Source organism: Trachurus japonicus, chromosome 18 (assembly GCF_045865225.1).
Source record: "Trachurus japonicus isolate A0001 chromosome 18, Traja_1.0".
Classification (NCBI taxonomy): Eukaryota; Metazoa; Chordata; class Actinopteri; order Carangiformes; family Carangidae; genus Trachurus; species Trachurus japonicus.
In genome coordinates this window covers 17551215-17573006 of record NC_140924.1, presented here as the reverse complement: position 1 = coordinate 17573006, position 21792 = coordinate 17551215, and the positions used below count along the sequence as shown (strand labels likewise).

Sequence of the window (21792 nt, the reverse complement as noted above, 5' to 3'; positions counted from 1 at the left end):
GTCCAACGAAAACTTCAGAGTCAATAGCGCCTGACACAAAAACGTACATAAAACTACACAAAAACCTTGTAATATTCCTCCATACTGCTTGTCCACTGCAATCCAAGTGTCCTGAAGGGATATAGTCCAGAGTTTACGACGTCATTTAGGACATTTTTACAGCCTAAACAGTCCTGTATTGAATTTGCCTGGGGCGCGCTCTCACGTTCATGCGCATGAATGTCAGAGCGCAATACAGGAATGTTTAGGCTGTAAAAATGTCCTAAATGACGTCGTTTCGAGTAAACTCTGGACTATATCCCTTCAGGACACTTGAAATGTGGACCTTTTGTGTACCCTCCCAGGTCTCCAGATGCACTTTGAGGAATAAACTTTTTTTATTCCTTAATTTTTTGGTGAACTAAGGGAGACACTTGTTTCCATCTTGGAATTATTTGTTATCAAATGTCAGCTGTTGTGGCTGAAATAATCTGAAATAAATTATAAAAAAGGAGAAAGAAATACTAAAAATATGGAGACATGATGACAGGGCTGATGTGGAAGTTGTTTACTAACAGATGATGTCATGTGCTGTTGTTTGATAACTTGGTTTTGTTTCTTATACAGGAGATAAACCCCTGGCCACACTGCTACCAGGTGAAACAACCATACCAGTAGGTGGCAGCGTTACTCTGACCTGCTCTGTGGACAAACCTGCTGAATGGAGATATTACTGGTACAGAAGAACCTCAGGCTCTGATGAAGATCTGAGCAGGAGAGATGGTGATCAGAGCAGAGAGATCAGTGTCTCACAAGGAGGAACCTACTGGTGCAGAGGACTTAGAGGAGATCCAGTCATCTACACTGATGGAAGTGAAGTCACCATTGAGATAACTTGTGAGTTTGATGATTGTGTTTGGACTAAAGTGAAATGTGTTCTTGATGATAGTTTTAATGTTTTTCTATTTCTGGTGTGAACAGTTTCCAACAGAGTCACATTGACTTCACAACCGAGCCAGAGTCAGATGTTCAGTGGTGAGACAATGACACTCAGATGTGATATCGAGGGAGGTGGAGACACTGAGTGGTGGTATGAATGGACAACACCCAGGTCAACCACATTATCGACAGGTGTTAATTACTGGAGAACCAGTGCTCTCTACAGTGGGGAGTACAAGTGTAGAGGTAAAAACAGAAGAGACTTGTACTCTTCGACACAGTGGAGTGAAGTCATCACAAAGACAGTGTCACGTATGTCATTTATTTGTTCTGCTTTTATCTACTGATGTCTGCAGGGAAGAATAGAAACATTATAGTTTCTATCCAGATATTATATTTTTTTACCAAATAAAATTGTAATCAAAGGAAAGTTTAATTTCATTATACCATCATCAGTGAAGTTTTATCCTACTTATCTTAAGCTATAGTGCTCTGTGTTGGTCAGAGCTAAAACAATGACCCAAATGAATTAAGTTAATAGAACAAACTTGGTTTTGATCGAGACTTTTGATAGAGTTGGGATTCATTAATTTGAAGGGGCTTCCAGGCTTGTGTTGTTTAATCTTCAATTGATGTTTAGATTTTTTCAAATCAAGGGAGACACTAATTTGCTTCTGGGAAAGTCTAAAGTAACTTAGAGGGCACATGAAAATTATTTGCACTTAGATTTTATGACTAAACATCTTTGCTTTGAACTCAACAACAGGTAAACCAAAGGCTCAGTTGAGAGCTGATTTACAACAGATTCCAGCAGGGGGCAGTGTGACACTGACCTGCTCTGTGAAGCCATCATCTGGTTGGAAATACAACTTGTACAGAGACAATAAACTCTCTGAACCTCTGAACCCACATGATGCTGCTTTCAAGACAAGTGGAGAGATCAGAGTCTCACAGGAAGGAGTCTACAGGTGCAGAGGAGGAAGAGGAGACCCAGTCTACTACACAGAGGACAGTCAAGAAGTCAGGATTGGTGAGTTTAGTAATAATAAACTAATTTCATATTCATGATAAATTATTAAGGTGAAGATTAACACATATGTTCAGTGAACCTTTTAATGTTTTTCTGTTAAATTCTTGACCATCAACAGCTCCAAACAGAGCTGTTGTGACTCTTCAACCCAACTGGCCTGAGATCTACAGAGGAGAGACGATCACTGTCAGCTGTGAGATCCAGGGAGGAAACACTGAGTGGACGTATGAGTGGAGAACATCAACCTCAGTCAAACCTCCAGATCAACATGAATACAGGATCAGTCCTGCTTCATCATCCCACAGTGGAGACTACATGTGTAGGGGCAGAGTGAAAAGTGATCGATTTACTCCAACAGAGTGGAGTGATTCAGTCAGACTGACAGTGTATTATGGTAAATCACATCATGTTTCATTTAAACTGAAAATCTAAACAAGTCATTAAACTGTGTTTTTGTTCCTTTCTACTGAAACTGTATCATATAGTTTGTCCATATTGTGTCCAACTTCCCAACAGTCAAACCCAGGCCTGTCCTCACTGTGTCTCCATCATGGCTGAGTCCTGGAGCCTCAGTAACTCTCAAGTGTGAGGTTGGACTTAAATCTGCAGGATGGAGGTTCTTCTGGTCTAAGGCTGTTCCTGATCCATCACAGCTCTCCTACCGCTCTGAGCTGCTCCCTGGTAGCAGCAGTGGGACTGAACAGGATTCCTACATGGTCCATGGTCAGACGCACACAGCAGGATATGTGTGTCGGGCTGGAAGAGGAGACCCAGTGATTTACACTGAGACTAGTGAACCAACGTTTGTCTGGTCTGGAGGTCAGTTGGTTGTAGTGTTGAAGTGTTTGTTCAAGTTGTTTGTTGCTTAACAAAGAACCGATTAACAAAGAAATATGTACAATAATGTTAAAGGGATGGTAGCATTTTTTTTAAAAAGTGGGGTTGTATGATCTACAAATAGCCCCTAAGTACTTTAATTGCAGTAGCAGACTCTCTGCACTCCTCCCGTTAGCAACGCCAGCCCATAGCCCTGCCCAGAGATTTACAACATACAGTGTTGTGAACAGACCCAAAGAAACGGCCTATTTTCGCAGCCTAAAAGAGGTTTTACCTGAAAAAGAAAATACACAGTTCCATTGTTCACTATAATATATTTTTTCCAGCCCTTCAAAGTGCAGGAAAAACGCAGTTTTTATTTGGAGCTAACCAACTCATGTATCCCTCCGCCCAGGGTTAGCGCCAGCCGATCCCCTGCTGTTAGAGCAGCCTGCCCTCCCTTCCCATGAACCAGTCTGCCACCCAGTTCCCCCATTAAGCTGGCCAGCTCTCCCTGTTGTTGGATGTTGTTGTGATGCCATGTAAAGCCCTTTGAGACAAACTGTTTGTAAAAACGGGCTATACAAATAAAATTGCCTTGCCTTCTACTGCAATTAAAGTACTTAGGGGCTATTTGTAGATCATACAACCCCACTTTAAAAAAAATGCTACTATCCCTTTAATATCTTTGTGTGTGTGTTGTTGTTCAGATGTTGATCCATCAGCATCTCTCACAGTGAGTCCTGACAGAGTGCAGCACTTCACCTATCAGGAGATCTTAGTGACATGTGAGGGAAACTTTACTGAGTGGAGACTGAAGAGGTTTCCTAAGAGTGACCTGGCCTGTTCTGACCAGAGAATACAGAACGGATCCTCATGTAAAATTTACACATCCCAGCCCAGTGATTCAGTTTACTGGTGTGAGTCTGGATCAGGAGAGTTCAGCAACACAGTCAACATCACAATAGATGGTACTTTTTTCTCTTTTCTTTCTTCTTTTTTTTTACATTTAGTCTCTTTTATACTTTTTGTAGAATCTGAATAATTTTACATGATACATTTAAAAATGTATCATGTGAAAATGTATCATGTGATTGTGATTTAAAAATGTATCATGTGATTGAATCTATTTTGGAGTTGAGTTGTTACATCAACAGTGACTTTCTGAGAGTTTGGTCTGTGACAATATTTTGTAGCTTCACAACACAAACAAAATCACTTCCTCTGTAGATGTAACATCAGTTACACACATTCATATTGTTTCTCATGTATCTTTATTCTGGTTTTTAAAGGTCTGCACCAGCTGATCTCTGACTGAAGCTTCATGTTCTGACTGTTTTACAGGTTCTGGTTTGATCCTGTCGAGCCCCGTCCATCCTGTGACTGAGGGAGAGTCTGTTATTCTGGGCTGTGAATTCAGGACAAATGAAAATGTTTCCAGTGTGTTTTTCTATCAGAATAACAAACTGATCCAAAACGACACCAGGACGGAGCTGAATATCTCTGCAGTGTCAAAGTCTGATGAAGGTTTCTACAGGTGTGAGTCCTCAGGAAAGAAGTCTCCACAGAGCTGGGTGTCAGTCAGAGGTGAGTTGTCTGACTGTTGTCTGATAAAGAAACAGTGTCAACAATATATGTGTTTTATTTTGTTACGTTACAAAGACGTGAAATCACCTGTGTTTCAATATTTCTGAAATGATTTTTTTGATTTTGAAGTTCATCATATAAGGTTTTTTTATTTTTATTGAAGCTTTTATTACCTAATAATTAAAATCAAGTATTCACAACAGCTGTGCCAAGACCTGAAAGCTCTTCACTTCCTGTGTGGCAAATCATTCGACTGGTTTGTGGAATACTATTGATTACTGTCCTGCCACTGTTTAGCTGCATAAGATCAACTGGTGAGATATTGAATAATTATTGATCAGTTCTGATGTCACATCATAGAGCAGTGCTTCAGTTTCTAATACAAATCCTACTCTGCATTTCACAGGTCCATGTGGCAACAGGTTCATACAACAAACTCTCATCTCCAAATTAAAAACACTTCTATATTTCACATCTTCACCATGTTTTACTTGATATTAATTTAAACTCTATGTTTCAGACTCACTCAGACTAAGAGAGAGAATCAGGACTCAGTCCACCATGATGAAAATCAACAGCAGGTTTATTCCTCTCTCCTCCACGGTCAGTTGTTCATGTAGCTTCCAACACTTTCACATCTATTGAGGAAGTTGTTTCAGTTTAAATCACAGACATGAGGTGACTGATGGGACTTTGTTTCATTTTGATTGGCCAATAGGTGACGTCTGTGTCTATGAATCAATCAGAGGCTCTGAAAACACTGGACAAGGTTCAGTATAAACTTTTTCTAATGTCCAAGACAATAAAAACATAATTTATTCAGCACAGGCACTAATGTCACATCTCTTATTGAAACTGATATAAAATGTCTGTAATGTTCATCTCAACAGATCAATGCTCTGACTATGTGAATCCAGATCCAACAGGTACAAACAGTAATCTATTTGCCTTGTTTTATCTTTTCCTCTTCAACTTGGTTTTATTTTATTGACACTTTTCCTTTTGATTGTGGCTTTGATTTCTTCAGTTTATCCACCCGAAATAGTAGATACTGTTGAAGAGAAATTTGAGTTGATATTTTCTGTTCAACAGTTCTCTCACATCTAAATTACACCTTTATTTAGGTGTAATCATTTTTTGTTGAATTATCAGAACTTTGCAACTCCACATAGAGATTGTGTTTGTATCATTTTATGACAACATACTACTTACAGTAGTTTTTTGTAATTTTATTCCAGGTCCATGAACAGAAGAACATCATCAACAAAACAAGAAAGACATGGACAGCAAGACATTTTATGGAGGTGGACAACAGTTTATATTAAAGGTCCCATATTATACTGTTTTTCAACCATTTCACATCGGTCTAAGTCATCCAACCACATTGTATTCAGAGTATTGTCCCCAAATCAATCTGCGGTACTAAATCTCAGCAACCTAAAAGTAGCTCTCAAGAGCCGTTTCTATTCTGCACCTTGAAATGCAAATAATGCAAAAGCTTTTTCACCTCCAGGCATCATAGACAGGCCATGGGAACACATACAACCGCCACAAAACCAGTATAAAGTGGATTTTGCATAATATGGGCCCTAAAAAAAGAAAAAAGTTTTGGTTTATTTATCTTTTGCATATAAATATTGAATACATATTATATTGATATATTATATTTCTAAGTGAAGTATCTGTACCATAGGTTATTTCTCATTATTAAACATTTTATACAGGTTTGCTTTTTTTCTCTGTTGCTCAGTTTGTACATCAAGTGCTGAATTAAACATCAGTGTCGGATAAGAGGTTACGAAATAAGTAAAAAGTAATTTCACACGCACATCACATACACAGCTCATACAGTGGTTGTATTCAGCTGATCAACTGTAGTTGTGAGAAGAGCAGCATGCAGAGACCTGCAGTCTCTGTGAGATCAGGAACAACAATGCTTGAATGTAAAATTGTATTTTGTTGCAGTCATTTTGTTTGTTGAGATGACACAGGATTGTAGCTGTTGTCAGCTTTGATATTATATGTTTATATCTGGGTTTGCTTGTAGATATTATGGATGCACTTTTTGTCTTATGTGGGGAGTTGTGCCATTGGAAATTTTATTTGTTTTATATTTTCTGAAACATTCATTTGAACAATTTAGCCGTGTTTATTTTCATTGTCTCAAAATCATTTGGATTTGTGAATAAATACAATTAAGTAAAGTCAAAACCTTGGCTGGATTTTCTGTTACAAATATTTACTAGTGCACCTTTACTGGTCCTGGGTGAGAGAGAGTGAGAGAGGCCACAGATGGAGCTCATCATAGAGCAAGTTGGAGACTGTCCTCCAGTAAAAATCAAGCCCATAGGTCGTTTGTTTGGGACAATATTATGACCCATAGATATGTTTTATTGTAACATCTAGTGGCCACAGTGACAAGAGCAGAGAGAGGAGTGTAGTGACGTGTTATGCTGTTGTTGCTTCCTTATTGTCCCTTCTGCCTCTTTAATGTGGTGGTGTTATACACAGCTCTGCCACCAGGTGTCACCATGAACAGCAACAACCTCAGGTCCTTGATGAGTCATCACCATAGACTGTATGGTCATTACTGGTCTCTGTGTCTCTTCTTCTGTCGTCATGCTGCAGTTTGAAGACTTTAGTGAGAACAGGTGATGATTGTCACTGACCTTGTATCTGTTTGTATCTTTGTAGCTGAGCCAGGTAGAAACAAGGAAACAGACTCAGGTCAAACAACTTGTTTTTTGTCATCAGATCAAAGCTCACAGTTCAGTCTGCTGTGGAAAAATATCAATGAGGTTGTAATCTAAAATTTAAAATTGTAACTATTGTGAACAGGTCAGTGTGATTCGATGACCCAGTCAACAAAACATGTGAAGGGTGTGGAGGTGTTGAAGGGAAACTGTGTGGCTGGATTCTTCTCAGACTCTCGTTTCTGTTTGAGTTTAGTTTCCTCCTTCATTTATTTGATGTGTGAGGCCACTGAGTTCTCAACCCACAGGCCAAGTTAAAACACAGGAGGGTCAAGGACATTGTTAATAACATCGGCTCTAAAATCACTGATACAACGTGGAACTGAGAAATGTAAAGAAGAACTAATGTCTGCTGGCACATGGTCTAACTGTACCAACTCTTTATTGAGAGGCGTCTTCACTTTATGCTGCTGTTCTGAAAATGAATTGGTCTGTTTGAATGTGTGATATTTCACAGCTAATAGCTGACAACATGCAGCAGACAGTGGTGATAGAACAGAGGAGACTTTTAAGTCTTGCTCAAACTCCGTCTTCAGTCTTTGATTCTTGTTTCCTCATGATTTTTCAGACTAAGAATTAAATATTGACTTTGTTAATATTAAGATTGTAACATCACAAGTTATTGTTGTATTAACAAAAACTGCTGTTATCTCTGTTTTGTTTCTACCACTTTGAACACACTATGTGACGCTTCTTCTTTTCTACTTTCACCCACATGAGGTGAATGTCTCTGAGTGGTGACAAGGAAACGGTTGTAATTCAGATTGTTTTGATCACATTTGGCGTTAGACACTCTGTGGAGAGGACGAAGCAGACACACAACACACCTGATGGGCCAGACACCAACCTATGCACTAGAGACAGACCACTATATTTTAGCAGAGAGCAGGGAGTGTGAATGCGTCAACGTGCTGTGGTCATGTAGTGGTCTGAGCTTTGTGTGAAACAAAGAGAAGAACAGAGAGGCTGTACTTAGAGGGAATCAAGCAAAACTCAGATAACTTCCTCTTCTTCTGTACTCTCTCTCTCTCTCTCTAGTTATTTTTAATTTAAAGTAGAAACATTTCCAGAAGCAGAGCGATGTGTCGGTGCTGGATGTGAAGATGGGCCACACTTTGCTCTGTGTGCTGTCATTACTCTGTGAGTACATCAGTCAATTCAAAATTCTGTGTCTTTTAGAGGCAGATTCATGATTTTAGCATCATAGCTGTTTTGTTGATCAGAGCTACATGGAAAACTGCACAGGTTATTTCTACTTATTTGGACAATGCATGTACATTATATAGTCTGATGCAACTATTTGTTTGAGTTTGTATATGATTGCTGCATCTTCAGATATTTACAGAATATTGTTGAACATTTCTGATTTAATCTCTTTTATTTAGTGCTGAATTCCCTCGTACATGGAGAGACTGAAGGTAACCATACCTCCTACCCTCTTTGTGTTTGTATGTAATCCTGTACTTTGTCTTATACATTATACAAATGATTTAAATGACTAGATAAGTATTCAATGGTGTAAAGTAAAAAAAAAAAAAAAAAAAAAAAAAAAAAATATATATATATATATATATACAGTACAGGCCAAAAGTTTGGACACACCTTCTCATTCAATGTGTTTCCTTTATTCTCACTGAAGGCACCAAAACTATGAATGAACACATGTGGAATTAACAAAAAAGTGTGAAATAACTGAAAACACGTCTTTTCTTCTTTGTCTTCTCTTTCTTATTTTCTTCTTCCTCTCCTTCTTCCTCCTCCTCCTCTATCTCTGCCCCCTCCAATTCTAGTTTCTTCAAAGTAGCCACCCTTTGCTCTGATTACTGCTTTGCACACTCTTGGCATTCTCTTGATGAGCTTCAAGAGGTGAACCTGACCTGAAAATGGTTTTCACTTCACAGGTTGTGCCTTGTCAGGGTTCATTAGTGGAATTTCAGTGAGAATCTACAATGTAAATAGTCATGAAAATAAAGGAAATGCATTGAGTGTGTCCAAACTTTTGGTCTGTACTGTATATATATGTATAGGCCCTCAGAGCAGAGACTGTTACCTTCATACAGATGAGTTTTCTTTACATGTGTTGGTCTGCTCATCTTAACAGGGTCGGGTAGTGACCCAGAGACATCTCACCCAGCTGACACAGTGTCTCTTTTTGTCTTATCACTTTGCCAAAGTGAGAAACTGTCAAATGTTGCAACAACATCTAATTTACAGTTTTTTGCACAGTATACAAATTACTGAAGGGAGAAAAAATGGAATCAAACCAGAGGCTTCCAGCGAGTATGATAGCCTCTACTTATGGGATGCATGTGCCAAATGAACAATATGACACCCCATCTATCTGATTATGTTAAGAGAGCGGTCTGATGAACTTCTTCTCTCTCTGCCTCCCCATTTCCTGTCTCTCTCAACTGTCCTATCAATTAAAGGCTTGGTTGTTTTCTCACTGTTATTTATATTGCTGGTACTTGATTATATTCATATTGTGCAGCACTTTGGTCAACTGGTTGTTTTAAATTTGATGTATAAACAACATTTCAGTTAGGTTGATAAACCTATGGATACAAAGAGACTAAACTGGGTGAAATCAAATAATTTCAGCAGGATATTATGCATGACTGAGTCATATGTTTGTTTCCAGGCTGTGATGAAACATATTTTGTTGGCACATTACTGTAAAACTCTCCTTGTTTTTCTAACTTGATCAGAGCGTGAACTGAAGGCCACTCTGACAGCAGACAGCACAGAGATACCAGCAGGGGGCAGCGTGACACTGACCTGTTCTGTGGACGATCCTGATGGTTGGAAATACGAGTTATACCGACGACACACTTTAAACAGTGAATTCTATAGAGTTGGTGAATCAAACTCAGTGTTCAGTGTTTCCCAGGGAGGTGTTTACAGCTGCAGAGGATGGAGACCTGGGACAAATGATGTCACAGCTCTCAGTGACCCAGTCAGCATTTATAAAACTGGTGAGTGAATTGATTTTCTCTGATTAAAACAAAATCATAAAACAATAACTTCATGTATTGTTTTATGATTTAAAGATGCATGTTGTTTGTGGATGAGTTCATTAGAGTTTACTTTACTGTGTAATTTTCATGTGACCCATGTTTTTGAATGCAGAACAGTTTAAGTTGAGTATAGCTGCTGTTTCTTTGGACAAACATTTTTTCATATGTTTTAATGCTTATTTTGCACCCAGTTTTATTGTTAGCCTACAGCTTTTAAATGGTAATACATTGTTATCATTAGGCTAGCACAACTAACTAAAACCTATGTTTTTTATTTGCTTTTGTAGTTGAGGATGTTTTCACACTATCAATCTTTGTCAAACGTTTGCATTAGAGTCAGTCACCGTCACTGTCACAACATCACTAGTTTTTACGTTTATTTGGAGCCAAACAATTAGAGACTTCTCTTCCTGTCCTGCATTTCTCTGTCATTTTTATGTCAGTCTCCAGTAGAGTCACTGTGACTCTGCTGCCCAGCTGGTCTGAGATCTACAGAGGAGAGAAGATCACTGTCAGATGTGAGATCCAGGGAGGTGGAGACACTGAGTGGACGTATGAGTGGAGAACAACCAGCTCATACAAACCTCCATCACTCAGAGAATTCACTATCAACAGTGTTACTGAGTCTCACAGAGGAGACTACAGCTGTAGAGGTAGAAAAAACTATTGGTTAACACAGTGGAGTGGAGTCAGGAAACTGACAGTATCAGGTGAGTTCAACCGTCTTTCATTCATTCTGAAAATGTTGTTTCATTGATCTAAACAAGATGTGTATTATTAATTATTAATCTGTCAGTCAATGGTCTAGGTACATCAATAATAAACCATTTTCAGTCAATGACCAGGATTATGAACAAGAAGGTGTGCCATACGTTTTTTTAACAGCAGAAATAATGATATTCAAAGTAAAAAGGACAAATTAGACTAGAGTTATCTTTTTGTACAACTACATTTGTCATTAACTAAGCAAATACATCAGACCTGTAGTTTTGTTACAACACATATGCAACTGTACTATCATGCAATAGTGCTCTGTGTTGGTCAGAGGGAAAACAATGATCCAAGTGAATTAAGGGGAGTTAAAGTAACAAACTTAGTTTGGATTGAGAGTTGGGGTCCTTTTCTAGGGGTTGTTATGCCATGTCAAACATGCAGTTTGTATTCTAAATGTGTCCTGTTGGACTCTGTTAAGGTTATGCACTGCAAGTGACAGATTACTGTCTTTAAGGGTTACAGCAGTGATGTACGGCAGTGTCGTGAAATGCAAGGTGTGCGACAGTTCAGTAAACACAACATGAACGGAGCAACATGGTGTGGTTATTGAGTCCTACACAAACACAATAGGGGTTTTCAGCCGTTTGTTGCTTAAAGCCCCACTATGTAGTTTTTCGACCTTAAAATAATGTTTCTAAACTCATTGAAGTGGTAGAGAATTGGTTAATAGGATGAATGGTGTGGGTGTGCAGGTAGGACCACAGTGGTCCTGGTACACCGCAGCTCTGCTGAGCTCAAGAGACTGAGCTCAAGCCCAGTCTCCCTGCTCCTCTCACCCACACAGCTCCCTGTGCTGGGCTGCACGGCCGGCCAGCCTCTTGCTCGGCACCGGTACCGGTACTGGCAACGGCACTGGTAGCCTACTGACAACAAATTCACATAGGCTGTTTCTCTGAGGAAGACATGGGTAGCAGACAATTGACCCTTCGCCAACTCCTCCCACAAACGGCTATTGTCCAATCCTACGTTAGCAACCGTAACTATAGGCCTGGCAAGCTTCCCGCAGTGAGTCATTACGTTTGCTTTTGTGGACACATTTTGAGACTAGGACGAAAAACATTTGTTTGTAGAGAAGGATGTTGTTGTTGCTGCTGCTACTACGGCGGCGGCGGCGGCAGCAGCAATATAGAGATGTTCAGATACGAGCGGACTTTTTTTTCGACTTGAGCAAGTGTAAATATGGGGAAAACCATATGTTCACCTCCGAAATGACAGCTGTACTTTTAGGGCTTTTACCTGGGCTTTTAGGCGAGGGATCCTCCAGGCAGGGACTGCTTTCACTGACTGATACAGCGGTGGGAGAAAACAAAACAGCAGCGAAAGCTGTATGTGGTTCACAATCGCCCAAAAACTTGCAGTTTGACAACGTTTCATGACCAGTGAGATGACGTAAGTCTTTGTGGGTTGATAGACGGTAAAATGACCAGCCCTGACTGCTGCTCTGTACATTGTCCAGTCGTGTCGAGAGATGTTTTATCCTCCTGCGCGAGTCACGTCACTGAAAACTATGAATGATCTTTGTGACTTCTTCTCTCTATTATCTCAGAACAGTTTATCCAGAAATTTGCTGATATTTCCTTTGAAATCGATACCAAATACTGCCAGGAGCATGGCTGGGAGTGAAAGCTTGCCCGCCGTAGCAACAGTAACCAAGGGGGCGGGGCTTACGCAAAGGGTCAATTGCTCTTCTCAATCAGAGTACCAGTACCACGAATAAATAAATAAAAACGAAACATCAGTTGGTGGCATTTTCAGACATTTTCAGACATAGCCTTGACCAAGTGCAAAGAGGATTCTGACAAATCAATTAATTAAAGGAATAATAATTGCTGTTTGCTGATGAATACTCCGGAGTAATTTTTTATTCCTCAAAGTGCATCTGGAGACCCGGGAGGGGGGTTTGTAGTCCAACGAAAACTTCAGAGTCAATAGCGCCTGACACAAAAACGTACATAAAACTACACAAAAACCTTGTAATATTCCTCCATACTGCTCGTCCACTGCAATCCAAGTGTCCTGAAGGGATATAGTCCAGAGTTTACGACGTCATTTAGGACATTTTTACAGCCTAAACAGTCCTGTATTGAATTTGCCTGGGGCGCGCTCTCACGTTCATGCGCATGAATGTCAGAGCGCAATACAGGAATGTTTAGGCTGTAAAAATGTCCTAAATGACGTCGTTTCGAGTAAACTCTGGACTATATCCCTTCAGGACACTTGAAATGTGGACCTTTTGTGTACCCTCCCAGGTCTCCAGATGCACTTTGAGGAATAAACATTTTTTATTCCTTAATTTTTTGGTGAACTAAGGGAGACACTAGTTTCCATCTTGGAATTATTTGTTATCAAATGTCAGCTGTTGTGGGTGAAATAATCTGAAATAAATTATAAAAAAGGAGAAAGAAATACTAAAAATATGGAGACATGATGACAGGGCTGATGTGGAAGTTGTTTACTAACAGATGATGTCATGTGCTGTTGTTTGATAACTTGGCTTTGTTTCTTATACAGGAGATAAAGCCAGGGCCACACTGCTACCAGGTGAAACAACCATACCAGTAGGTGGCAGCGTTACTCTGACCTGCTCTCTGGACAAACCTGCTGAATGGAGATATTACTGGTACAGAAGAAGAACCTCAGACTCTGATGAAGATCTGAGCAGGAGAGATGGTGATCAGAGCAGAGAGATCAGAGTCTCACAAGGAGGAATCTACTGGTGCAGAGGACTTAGAGGAGATCCAGTCGTCTACACTGATGGAAGTGAAGTCACCATTAATATAACATGTGAGTTTGATGAATTTGTTTGGACTAAAATGAAATTTGTTCTTGACGATAGTTTTAATATTTTTCTATTTCTGGTGTGAACAGTTTCCAACAGAGTCACATTGACTTCACAACCGAACTGGAGTCAGTTGTTCAGTGGTGAGACGATCACATTCACATGTGATATCCAGGGAGGTGGAGTGGTGGTATGAATGGACAACACCCAGGTCAACCACACATAAGACAGATGATAACTACTGGAGAACCAGTGATCTCTATGGGGAGTACAAGTGTAGAGGTAGAAACAGAAGAGACTCGTACTCTTCGACACAGTGGAGTAATGGCATCAGAAAGACAGTGTCACGTAAGTCATTTATTTGTTCTGCTTTTATCTACTGATGTCTGCAGGGAAAAATAGAAACATTATAGTTTCTATCCAGATATTATATTTTTTACCAAATAAAATTGTAATCAAAGGAAAGTTTAATAATATATTAATATTTCATTATGCCATCATCAGTGAAGTTTTATCCTACTTATCTTAAGCTATAGTGCTCTGTGTTGGTCAGAGCTAAAACAATGACCCAAATGAATTAAGTTAATAGAACAAACTTGGTTTTGATCGAGACTTTTGATAGAGTTGGGATTCATTAATTTGAAGGGGCTTCCATGCTTGTGTTGTTTAATCTTCAATTGATGTTTAGATTTTTTCAAATCAAGGGAGACACTAATTTGCTTCTGGGAAAGTCTAAAGTAACTTAGAGCGCACATGAAAATTATTTGCACTTAGATTTTATGACTGAACATCTTTACTCTGAACTCAACAGGTAAACCAAAGGCTCAGTTGACAGCTGATTTACAACAGATTCCAGCAGGGGGCAGTGTGACACTGACCTGCTCCGTGAACCCATCATCTGGTTGGAAATACAACTTGTACAGAGACAATGAACTCTCTGAACCTCTGAACCCACATGATGCTGCTTTCAAGACAAGTGGAGAGATCAGAGTCTCACAGGAAGGAGTCTACAGGTGCAGAGGAGGAAGAGGAGACCCAGTCTACTACACAGAGGACAGTCAAGAAGTCAGGATTGTTAATGCTGGTGAGTATGGAAATAATAAACTAATTTTATATTCATGAAAAATCATTAAGGTGGAGACCAATGTCCCCTCTAATTTCAAAACTCCTGAGCAGTAATTCAACTTCCCTGATGACCTGCTTGAGCGACTGGGAGCGACAGCTTAAGCATACGTCCACATGCTGGTGCTATGGCCTCCCCTCTCCAACTCCAAATATCAATACAATTGGCTATTACTATAATGATTAATAACAGATTATTTTGACAACATTACCTAGGCTACTCCATATCTAGGTGAGTTACAGTTAATGATAACCAAATACAATATTGTTTTGGCAAAATAGAGTTTGCATTTATTGCCATATGAACAATTATGTCAAAAAATAACTAACATCAAGTTGTTGTCATCAACTCTTGGCACTGAAGTATTCTTGATATGAACAGTAATAATAATTCTCAAGCAAAAACCTAAATCGTAGTTGCACTACAGAGTGTGCAACTTTTTTGTCTTCTGAGCAAAGAGGTGGGGAGCAGTGTGCAATTGCACAGTAAAACACCTTAGAGGGAATAGTGGTGGAGACTAGCAATCTGATGTTTAATGTACTTTTTTTTCTGTTAAATTCTGGACCATGATCAGTCCCAAACAGAGCTGTTGTGACTCTTCAACCCAACTGGCCTGAGATCTACAGAGGAGAGACGATCACTGTCAGCTGTGAGATCCAGGGAGGAGACACTGAGTGGACGTATGAGTGGGAAACACCAACCTTACTCAAACCTCCACGTCAACATGAATACTGGATCAGTCCTGCTTCATCATCTCACAGTGGAGACTACAGCTGTAGGGGCAGAGTGAAAAGTGATCGACTTAAAACAACAGAGTGGAGTGATTCAGTCAGACTGACAGTGTATGATGGTAAATCACATCATGTTTCATTGAAACTGAAAATCTAAACAAGTCATTAAAATGTATTTTTGTTCTTTTCTACTGAAACTGTATCATATAGTTTGTCCATATTGTGTCCAACTTCCCAACAGTCAAACCCAGGCCTGTCCTCACTGTGTCTCCATCATGGCTGAGTCCTGGAGCCTCAGTAACTCTCAAGTGTGAGGTTGGACTTAAATCTGCAGGATGGAGGTTCTTCTGGTTTAAGGCTGTTCCTGATCCATCACAGCTCTCCTACCGCTCTGAGCTGCTCCCTGGTAGCAGCAGTGGGACTGAACAGGATTCCTACATGGTCCATGGTCAGACACACACAGCAGGATATGTGTGTCGGGCCGGAAGAGGAGACCCAGTGGTTTACACTGAGACTAGTGAACCAACGTTTGTCTGGTCTGGAGGTCAGTTGGTTGTAGTGTTGAAGTGCTTGTTCAAGTTGTTTGTTGCTTAACAAAGAACCAATTAACAAAGGAATATGTACAATAATGTTAAAGGGATTGTTATGTCGCTACTAATTGTCTATATGCAAACACTTTTACATATGCTAACACAGAGCAACACTGACACACTTATTGCTGTTAAACCACTTCTTCTGGTCTTCCTTTATTACACAGAACTCAACCAGGTACATAGCACAGGCGCCACCTACAGGCGACTATTCATATAGCCCCAAACATAGTCTAATACATAACAGGGATAGTAGCATTTTTTTTTGAAGTGGGGTTGTATGATCTACAAGTAGCCCCTAAGTACTTTAATTGCAGTAGAAGACTCTCTGCACTCCTCCCGTTAGCAATGCCAGCCCATAGCCCTGCCCAGAGATTTACAACATACAGTGTTGTGAACAGACCCAAAGAAACGGCCTATTTTCGCGGCCTAAAAGAGGTTTTACCTGGAAAAAAAACAAAAAAACAGTTCCATTGTTCGCTATAATATATTTTTTTCCAGCCCTTCAAAGTGCAGGGAAAACGTAGTTTTTATTTGGAGCTAACCAACTCATGTATCCCTCCGCCCAGGGTTAGCGCCAACCGATCCCCTGCTGTTAGAGCAGCCTGCCCTCCCTTCCCATGAACCAGTCTGCCACCCAGTCCCCCCATTAAGATGGCCAGCTCCCCCTGTTGTTGGATGTTGTTGTGATGCCATGTAAAGCCCTTTGAGACAAACTGTTTGTAAAAACGGGCTATGCAAATAAAATTGCCTTGCCTTCTACTGCAATGGGCTCTTTGCACAGCTCCACTACTTCCTGAACTTAATGCTGCTCCTTCATTTCCTGTCTTACATTATTGGACAACCTGATTAATCCAGGTGTGTCTGACCATTGTGACTACTCAGGCACACCTGGATTAATCAGTTTGTCCAATAATGTAAGACAGGAAACAAAGGAGCAGCCTTAAGTTCAGGAAGTAGTGGAGCTGTGCAAAGAGCCCATTAAAGTACTTAGGGACTATTTGTAGATCATACAACCCCACTTTTTAAAAAAAATGCTACTATCCCTTTAATATCTTTGTGTGTTGTTGTTCAGATGTTGATCCATCAGCGTCTCTCACAGTGAGTCCTGACAGAGTGCAGCACTTCACCTATCAGGAGATCTCACTGAGATGTGAGGGAAACTCTACTGAGTGGAGACTGAGGAGGTTTCCTAAGAGGATTCGTAAGGATGAATATTGGTCCTGTTCTGACCAGACAATAAAGAACGGATCCTCATGTAAAATTTTCATATACCAGCCCAGTGATGCAGTTTACTGGTGTGAGTCTGGATCAGGAGAGTTCAGCAACTCAGTCAACATCACGATAGATGGTACTTTTTTTTTCTCTTTTCTTTCTTCTTCTTCTTCTTCTTTTTTTTTTTTTTTTACATTTAGTCTCTTTTACACTTTTTGTAGAATCTGAGTAATTTTCAATGTATCATGTGATTGAATTTATTTTGGAGTTGAGTTGTTACATCAACAGTGACTTTCTGAGAGTTTGGTCTGTGACTCTGCTTCATGGTTTGTTTAGCATTTTCTTCACAACACAAACAAAATCACTTCCTCTGTAGATTTTACATGAATTACACACATTCATGTTTTTTTCTTATGTATCTTGAACATGGTTTTTAAAGGTCTGCACCAGCTGATCTCTGACTGAAGCTTCATGTTCTGACTGTTTTACAGGTTCTGGTTTGATCCTGTTGAGCCCCGTCCATCCTGTGACTGAGGGAGAGTCTGTTATTCTGACCTGTGAACTCGGGACAAACAAAAATCCTTCCAGTGTGTTTTTCTATCAGAATAACAAACTGATCCAAAACGACACCAGGACAGAGCTGAATATCTCTGCAGTATCAAAGTCTGATGAAGGTTTCTACAGGTGTGAGGCCTCAGGAAAGAAGTCTCCACAGAGCTGGGTGTCAGTCAGAGGTGAGTAGTGTTAACATGTTTGATTGTCAACATACAGTACAGCTATGTGACTGTGTTGTATTGATTCGTTTTTTTGCATCTCATACAGTTTTGCTTTTCTGCCATCTGCCTCCAATTTTTAGAAAGCTTTTATCAATTTGGTTGAAAAGTTTCATTAACATTTAATTTACAATATTTACATTTATAGCTGGGCCCATATCTGAAAGCTCTTCACTTCCTGTGCTGCTGATTGTTTTGCTGCTTTGTGGAGTCGTACTGATTGTCGCCCTGCTCCTTGTGTATCGCCACAGACGGTCCAAGGGTGAGACATTTATCCTCTGATATTTAACTGTTTATTTCTTTTTAAAATATTAAATAATATAAACTCATTCTTTGTGGTGTAAAGCAGCAGAACAATTTGTTCATATTCAAAAACTCATTTAATTCATCAAATGTCTTTTTCACAGATTTATGCTTCACCAGGTCAGTTCAACACTCTCCTCTCTGGTCTTATATACAGTATAACAACAGCTGTTTCTGTGTTAAATCTACTGTATTCATGATGTTACAGATCGATCCAGTCAGAAAGCAACACCACAAATCCTCATGAAAATGCCTCTCCTCTAAATGGTTTGTTTCTAAACTCTCAATGACTATTATTGTTATTAACCAGAACAGTTAAAGAACCTGTCAGATGATCCAATGACCACATGATGAATATTTACAGTGTTTTAGACTGATTCTACTTGAACTTTACCTGAACCATACTAGACGGAAAACTAAAATTATCCTAAAATATTGTTACACTGGTCTCCTCTGATATTGTTACATACTTAGGATTGTTGTCAATAATATGATCATTATTCTATATAATGGAGGTAAAACCTTAATCTGACCTTGGTTTTCTTTGTTGCCACAGATGAATATCATCTCTATGATACAATCAGAGACTGTGAAGATGCTGCAAATGGTACAGTTTCTACTTTTGGAGCAGTTATAACTAGTCTCCTGAAATCTTGAAACTTTAACATTTGATATGAAACTGTCATTGAAGCATGACTTTATTACACATGCAGGTGAATTCCAGGATGCAACATACTCTTTAATTGAACTCAACCATTTCAGTAAGGAACGTGAGTCCTCCAAATGTATAATACACTACAAGTAAAAAAAAAAAAAGTTGTTTGACCTGCAGTCACTAAAACAATAACACATTTTCTTCCTTTCATAAATTCCTCTTTTCACAGCCGAGCATCTTGAACCAGCCGAGACCTCTCTTTGCTCTGATTTGAAGATTGGAACTACAGGTGCATGATTGACGTCTGTGTCTGTCAATCACATTTTTCCCCCTCTTTTCTTTTTTCTCAGATTAAAACGCATCCAAAAGATCTATGAGTAACTTCAAAGAGAAATAAGAGCACAAATAAAACATTATATCACTCGCAGTTTATTCTACAGATTTTCATTGACAGAGGAGTTTGAGCTACTCGGCGAGTCTCATTAATCCCTGCCTCCAGTCGCTGCTCAGCCTGTTTAGTGCGTGATCGAGCACTGGAGCGCAGTCAATTGCAGGGAACAACACACGTGTCACTCTCTCCCACATCACATCACTTTCATATTGCTTCTCTTCTGTCTTACAATGAGGGACACGTCTTTACTGTCCTTGCAGACAATCACCAGTATTTCAGAGCTCCTGCAGCATAAAACTGATTAGTTTCTCTCATATTTTTGTATTTTAGATCAGACTTCTTCTGTTTCAGAATACAGTCCCACGTATGTCAACATCCCGAGCAAAGGAAAAGGCAAGAAAAAGAAAGGTTGGTAAAATGTCTTTTTGGTAATGCATGTTTATTTTCTGTTTTGTATGCTGAAATGGTTTGATACTCACACTCTTGAAAATCATCTTGTTCTGCGACTGACGAAACTCTTTATTCTGAGGTGAAAACTCCAGAAACAGCTACTGGTAAAAATGACATCATCTTATTTGAATCTCAGTTCTTTACCAAAACTATCTTTCCTTTTTATATGAAAATCAGCTCCTGCTGATGAAAATCTTTATGCTCAAGTCAATGAACCAGGAACATCTTTTGGTAATAATCATGTGTTATTATTTGAATATTGTGCTGATTCATGAGTTATAACTCAGCGTATCTTAGATAAACCTGTGTCTTTGTTTTCCTCTTCTCCCAGGCCTGTGAAGAGCAGCAACAAAACCAAAGACAAAACTTTCTGGAACCACTTTGTGTATCTCTGCTTTACATATATCACATATACTCACCTTTTATTGGTCATAGCTTATGTAAACACATGGATTTATTGTTGTTTTAGCATAAAGCACAAGACTACTGAGATTTACATTTAATATTTTGAGTACCTTCATTATTGTTCATTATTTGTTGTGCTTTATATAGTTATTTTATCATTTGTTTGTTAAGTTGGTGCCACTTTATAATAAGACTCTCCTTATACAGGATTTATAAATGATTTATAACTACTTTATTAATTAGTTCAACACTTTAAGATGTTATAACATATTACTGTATGTTATAATGTACTGTTGAGCCTCATGTCTCAGTGGTTTCTGAGATGTTTTGTTTTCTCTATCATCAGCATTTTGCCTTGCATTCATCAGATGTTTATAAAGTTATTAACAATTAACCTCCTGAGGTCTCATACAGTCAGATAAATTGACAGTATCTTGTAAGATTAGTGAGTTACAAGCATTAACTTGATCTTGTCAAGTAAAAAACATGGGTCACGCAAGAAAACAGTATTATAACTTGTGTAAGTTATTTGTTCATTTATGCTTTACTAAGTAGCCTTCCAACAATAACCAATTTAGAGACATTTACAAATTCTTAATAAAAATTGTCAGGGATAGTTCACCCTAGAATGATATTTCGCTCATTATCTACTCACCCTCATGTTGACTAAGGGCTGGAAGAAGTCTCAGAGTCCTCCGTCCCTTCTCTGAGTTACAGGGGGTCTTAGCGTAGCAGTGCATTTCAAGGCAACGGTTGTAAAGGGACACCAGAGCTCTTCGTAAAAAAACACACACAAAAAAACATCCAAATACCTCCATGATGCTCGTATGTAATGTCCGTCTTGTGCTGAAGCCCCAAATTGCGTAATTGTCCCGAAAAAAATTAAATAAGTCCACATTCCAAGCATGTTTGTAGCATTAGCTCTGTGTCTGTTGTCCGGTCTTCCGCTGCCAGCGCGCATGCGCAACCAGACTGAGACTCGAGTCGGTCTCAGTGCGAACCTTGCGCATGCGCGCTGGCAGCGGAAGACCGGACAACAGACACAGAGCTAATGCTACAAACATGCTTGGAATGTGGACTTATTTAATTTTTTTCGGGACAATTACGCAATTTGGGGCTTCAGCACAAGACGGACATTACATACGAGCATCATGGAGGTATTTGGATGTTTTTTTGTGTGTGTTTTTTTACGAAGAGCTCTGGTGTCCCTTTACAACCGTTGCCTTGAAATGCACTGCTACGCTAAGACCCCCTGTAACTCAGAGAAGGGACGGAGGACTCTGAGACTTCTTCCAGCCCTTAGTCAACATGAGGGTGAGTAGATAATGAGCGAAATATCATTCTAGGGTGAACTATCCCTTTAAAGTGAAGTAGTACCATTACATTTTATGTTACAGGCAGACAGTTCAGCAACAATTATTTTTTAAACATTAGGCTACATTACAGTTCACATTTGACATAATTTGTAATTCATTAATCGTA

General features: G+C 39.4%; 1 pseudogene across 1 annotated transcript; it reads left to right on the top strand.

Moving 5' to 3' along the window:
- Positions 1–609: 609 nt before the first annotated feature.
- On the top strand, positions 610–20244 carry LOC146969048 (obscurin-like; annotated as a pseudogene). Its single transcript, XR_015034226.1, has 22 exons — positions 610–1230; positions 1685–1948; positions 2067–2342; positions 2465–2767; positions 3475–3735; positions 4109–4351; positions 4555–4665; positions 4758–4773; positions 4872–4954; positions 9813–9905; positions 10565–10843; positions 13416–13679; positions 13764–14022; positions 14486–14758; positions 15372–15647; positions 15770–16072; positions 17194–17469; positions 17825–18074; positions 18274–18368; positions 18966–19016; positions 19786–19863; positions 20237–20244. The product of XR_015034226.1 is annotated as an obscurin-like (transcript).
- Positions 20245–21792: the final 1548 nt, after the last annotated feature.